The 5085-nt window shown below is 42.2% G+C and overlaps 1 pseudogene; it reads right to left on the reverse strand.

Annotated features, from left to right (window-relative positions):
- Window positions 1–303: 303 nt before the first annotated feature.
- Window positions 304–3721, reverse strand: LOC118715454 (annotated as a pseudogene).
- Between the last annotated feature and the right edge of the window lie 1364 nt (window positions 3722–5085).

Here is a 5085-nt window from a genome sequence, read left to right on the forward strand (position 1 = left end):
AGGGTGGACAAGGAACTCTGAGGCCAAAAAAATCTTCTTTTTTTTTTAAAAATATTTTTTATTGATTTCAGAGAGCAAGTGAGAGGGCGAGAAAGATAGAAACATCAATAATGAGAATCATTGATCGGCTGCCTCTTGCACACCCCCTACTGGGAATTCAGCCCACAACCTGGGCATGTGCCCTTGGCTGGAATTGAACCCAGGATCCTTCAGTCCACAGGCTGACACTCTATCCACTGAGCAAAACCAGCTAGGGCAAGAATCTTTTTCTTGCACTTGGTCAGAACTTTGCAGCCAGCTGCTTTACACTCTGCCGTAACGTGGATGCTGGGTCTGGACATTAGCCTGTGGGTCAGGGATTGTCTCTTCTTTTCTCTGTGCCTGGTCATGGCTATGGGGCCACAAGACACTTTTGTGGCGGGAAGTGGCACCTGAATCCTGTAACAGAGCAAGCCCGGAGTCTAATTTTCCTCTGCTCCGATGTTCTTTGTGTGCAGCCTGAGAGGCCACTGCTCTTCCCATCCACCCACTTTGCCTAATACTTTGGTCCTTGGGAATCAAGCTGTGGGAGTAGCTTTCTGTCTGGCGTATGCCTGAAGTGAAACAGGTGGTGCTGGGAGTTTTAGAACATTTACAATCTGAGTCCACATCCTTATTTTCTGTGTGGTATGCAATCCAGTTTATCTTCTTACTCAAAATGGTTTTTAACAACTTCTCAATAAGTACTTTTTGAAAGCTTTAGATCAAGGACAATTCTGGCTTGCAATCAAATGGTATTTTTCAAAGCAGTCTTTATGGCTCTTTAATGATATGGTGTGCAAGAGATTAGATTGGTACTTTCTAAATATTTAGCTCTAAGTAAACATGGCAGGAAGAAAGTGTTTCTTTGCCTGTTACTAGTTGACAAACACTGCAAATGCTGTCATCACAAACGGTTCCTCTTTATTCATAGTGCCTGTCCAGCTCAGCGCACACCGCAGCCCTTCCGTGCATTGGGCTCCTGCCGTACGTCTTTATTGTAAAACATCGTTGCACACCCATGAGTGGTTGGGAAGTCATATTATGAAAAATGACAGAGTAGAATAGAGCCAGTGTTTATAGCTATAGTGGATGAATCAAAGGAAGAAGATTGGATCAACACCATTAATGTATTCCTAACAAAGGCAGAAAAGTCCAGACAGTTATAAAATTATGTTAGCACAGCAAATTTGGCTCAGAGGTTGAGCATCAAGCCATGGACCAAGAGTTCACTGATTCAAATCCCAATCAGGGAACATGCCTGGGTTGCGGGCTCGATCCCCAGTAGGGGGCATGAAGGAGGCAGCTGATCAATAATTCTCCCTCATTGATGTTTCTATCTCTCTCCCTCTTGTTTCCCCTCTCTCTAAAGTCATAGAACATATTTTTAAAATTATGTTAAGTTCAGACATAAAATTATATTAAGATAGACTTCAGCTATAAAGAAGTGAAGAGGTTGACAAGTCCCCTCCTCAAACACAGCTAATGAAACTGAACAAAGTTTTCAAAATCACTTATTTCAGGGTGCTGAGAATCTACAGGGCTCAGCACACAGCGAATTGAAAACTGTATATTCATTAAGGATTGCTGAGCAATGGAAGTCTTCCCCTGAAGAACGGGTGTTCTGGCCTCAGCTTCCTCCTTCTATTGTACAACCGAACTTGTCGGAGCTGTTGTCCCATTAGGGTGGTTGTTAGGAACTCGGTTCCTTTGTCCTGCTCCACTTCACCAACTGTCAGGTCTGAGCTCTCCCTCTGCCAGGGACTGGACCTCCTGGGATGCCTGGTATCAGAAGACAGAGAAGCTATGAGGACGTGTGAGTATATAAGAGAGTCTTCCTTGGCCAGTGGCCAGGAAGCCATTGCTAACAAGGAGCCATTAGACAAAGCAGGTCTTCAAAGCAAAGTCCCATTAGGTAGCCACACACTGCTAGGTAACAGCACATCTTTCCCACACAACGGCAGCAGCCTCACATGACAGTAGCTTAGCCTGGCATGGAGCAGTCATCGGTTTCTGCATAGCAGCCGCACCCGAGCTGCCTCACTAAGCAGCCACATGCTGCCGGAGGGTCAGTCACAACCTTACACTGTTTAGGCAAAAGAGGCTTCTTTCCAAAAGAGTGATCTCAGTCTTTTGGGCTGTAGAAGGGCATGCTGTGCAGTGAATATACAGATTACTGTGGCCTGGCTCTCACACCTGTGTAGTCCTTGGATACCCTGAGTAAGATTCCCATGCTCAGAGTGGCCTTGAGCATCTGGCGTATTCTGAATAGGTTACCCACAGTGGTGTTGGCTGTGAAAACCAGCAGCTTTGCTGCAGCAGGAGGCTAACTTGATTTGGAGCAGTGGTTGGAAAACCCACGCCCAGCAAACAGAAAATAACTGCAGCTCTTTTAGCTTTAGGCTTTGGTTGGGGCTGAAGGCAGATAGGAGGACGATCCAGAGATAAATTTTATTGAGATATGATTGACACACATCACTGTGTAAGTTTAAGGTGTTTAGCATAATGGTTTGACTTACACATATGTATTGTAAAATAACTACTGCAATTAGTTTAGTTAGCAATTATCATCTTACCTAATAATAGACAAACATGCAAATTGACCATACCTCCGCTATGCCCACAGCTAATCAGAATGAGTATGGACTTACTTTGTTGATCAATTCATTTTGTTCATTAAATTCCACATATAAGTGAGGTCATGTGATACTTGAATTTCTCTGACTGGCTATTTCACTTAGCATAATAGTCTCCAGGTCCCTCCATGCTGTTCCAAAGGGTAAGAGATCCTTCTTTTTTACAGGTGCATAGTATTCCATCTTGTAAATGTCCCACAGCTTTTTTATCCACTCAACTACTGGGAATTTGGGCTGTTTCCAAATCTTAGCTATTGTAAATAAAGCTGCTATAAACATAAGGGTGCATATAACCTTTCTGATTGGTATTTCAGGTTTTTTAGGATATATTCCCCAAAGTGGGATCACTAGGTCAACTGGCAGTTACATTTTTAGGTTTTTGGGGAACTCCATACTGTTTTCCATAGTGGCTGCACCAGTCTGCAATCCCACCAACAGTAAACTAGTGTTCCCTTTTCTCCCACTGTTTCCAGCACTTGTTGTTTGTTGGTATATGAACTAGTATTATCAGGAAAAGGATAGATGGGGGAAAAAAGGGTACATCTACACATTGCATACTCTCCACAGTTAAAAATAGTTAAATAGTTCTCATGTGTTGACACAGAAAACTAAGCTGTTGTTGAATAAAAACTGCCAGGTATCTTTTAAAATAATGCCATTTATATAAATCTCAATCTCTCTCTCCACAGTGAGTGTGTGTGTGTGTGTGTGTGTGTGTGTGTGTGTGTGTGTATCTTTAAAGATTCTAAAAGAAGCAGAGGCTTACTTTAGGAACTGGGACTTCAGGTATATTATACTTTGTTATTTTTTTGTACTATTAGATTGGGGAGAGAACATGTGTCATTTTTAAAATCAGAAAAAGCTATTTGCATTAAAAATTGTAATTGTAACCATCACTAAAAAAAAAAAAAAATCCCAAAAGTGTTCATAGCACACACACCACTTAATGTACAAACTGCATAAATGAATATGCAACATAATAGTCAATGCCATCCTTTGGTCACCTAAGTAACACATAAGCATCCTATATAATAAAGAGGTAATATGCAAATTGACTCTCACGCCATCATGACACAAGATGGCTGCCACAAGATGGCCACTCCCATGTCATCACAAGATGGCCATCCCAGCTGTAACCGGTTTGGCTCAGTGGATAGAGTGTTAGCCTGAGGACTGAAAGATCCCAGGTTCAATTCCGGTCAAGGGCATGTACCTTGGTTGCAAGCAGATCCCCAATAGGAGGTGTGCAGGAAGCAGCTGATTGATGTTTCTCTCTCATCAATGTTTCTGGCTCTCTATCTCTCTCCCTTCCTCTCTGTAAAAAATCAATAAAATATATTTTTAAAAAAATGGTTGCCCCAAGTTGTCACAAGATGGCCACCCCTATGTTGTCACAAGATGTCCACCCCACATTGTCAAAGATGGCCGCTAAGGGAGGTCAGTTGGGAGCAACCAGGCCTGCAGGGGAGACAGTTGGGAGTGATTGGGCTGGCAGGGGAGCAGTTAGGTGTCAATCATGCTGGCAGGGGAGCAGTTAGGGTTAATCAGACTGGCAGGCAAAGTGGTTAGGGGTAATCAGGCGGCCAGGCAGGTGAGTGGTTAGGAGCCAGCAGTCCCAGATTGTGAGAGGGATGTCTGACTGCCAGTTTAGGCTCAATCCCTGAGGGGTCCCAGATTGGATAGGGTGCAGGCTGGGCTGAGATATACCCCCCAGTGCACAAATTTTGTGCACCAGGTGTCTTAGTTTAAAATAAAATAAAATAAAATAAAATAAAATAAAATAAAATAAAATATGATTTCAAGAAGGGAAAGAAAGGGAGAAGAGCAGAGGAAAGGAGAGGGAAGAAGGAAGAGGAAGAAACATTAATTTGTTGCTACACTTATTCATGCATTCATTGGTTGGTTATTGAATAGGCCTTGACTAGGGATCAAATCTGCATGTAAGGTGTATGGGGATGATGCTCCAATCAACTGAGCTTCCTGTTCAGGGAACACATAAGCGTTTTGGTGCACACTCAAGCACTTTTTCGTGTGTTACTAAATTTCATGACCAGATAGCACAGGCTTTCTTGCCCAAAGTACTCTGCCAAAGAGTTTTATTACTATGAAGTGACATGATACAATGCAGTAGTGTCAGTTCTAGATCTATCTGGCTCAGAAATCTAGGCAAGTTCCTTAAATCTCAGCTTCCTCCTTTGTAAAAATAATATCTGCACTGTTTACTTAAACAAAATTATAAGGACCAAATTACCTAATTTGATGTGTTATCTAATTATCTAATGCATGTGAAAACGTTTTCTAAACTCTAAAGTATAAGCGTTTACTCATGCCTATTTGAAAAAGGAAAACTACCTTTAATAACCGAGAGGATGGATATTATCACATTTAAAATGATATCAAGCAGAGAACTTTGGAAGGAAGTTCCTAGTGA

Source organism: Pipistrellus kuhlii, unplaced genomic scaffold, assembly GCF_014108245.1.
Source record: "Pipistrellus kuhlii isolate mPipKuh1 unplaced genomic scaffold, mPipKuh1.p scaffold_m20_p_1, whole genome shotgun sequence".
Classification (NCBI taxonomy): Eukaryota; Metazoa; Chordata; class Mammalia; order Chiroptera; family Vespertilionidae; genus Pipistrellus; species Pipistrellus kuhlii.